This window comes from Corvus brachyrhynchos, unplaced genomic scaffold, assembly GCF_000691975.1.
Source record: "Corvus brachyrhynchos isolate BGI_N302 unplaced genomic scaffold, ASM69197v1 scaffold5, whole genome shotgun sequence".
NCBI classification, from domain to species: domain Eukaryota; kingdom Metazoa; phylum Chordata; class Aves; order Passeriformes; family Corvidae; genus Corvus; species Corvus brachyrhynchos.
This window is the reverse complement of record NW_008238321.1, coordinates 2997423-2998022: the sequence shown is the minus strand read 5'-3', so window position 1 is coordinate 2998022 and position 600 is coordinate 2997423.

Genomic DNA, 600 nt, shown 5'->3' with positions numbered 1-600 from the left:
AACATAGAGTAAACGTAGCCTCAGAAAAACCCAACCCAAAACAAAACATTAAACGTGTGCCTGTGCTTTCAAAATGTGTTATAATTTAAAGTAAAATTTGGTCCCTGACATTAGTTGTTCGGCTTCCATAACTCTAACGGAGCTGTTGTGTGGGGTCAACTCCTGTGCTGCAAGATGCAGCGTCAGAAATTCAGCTGCTGACCTTCCCCTTGCTGAGGTTTTTCCGGTAAGGGCTGCACGCTTACTTTTTAATCGGCTTAAAAATTAAGGAAGAACGAAGAGAATGAGACCACTGACTGTCTTGACCTAGTTTGGGTTTGTTTTTTTTTTTTTGCTTTAGCCAGAGAAATAATCTAAATCTATGTAAAAGCTGAAGAGTTTGTCAGCCAGTATCAAAACCGCACCGACTTTAAAATCACGCCTTCGGTTACATTTTGGTGTAGGTAAAGCCTTGGTCAGCAAAGAAACACCTGCACCGCAGCCGAGAGGGGCCCGGCCCCGCAGTGCTGCTCCAGGAGGGCCTCGGCCACGGCAGTGATCGTGAAACAACTTCCAGGGGTGAAGGCACAACCCAGACCTGCCCATGCTGCCCCGCTCCCC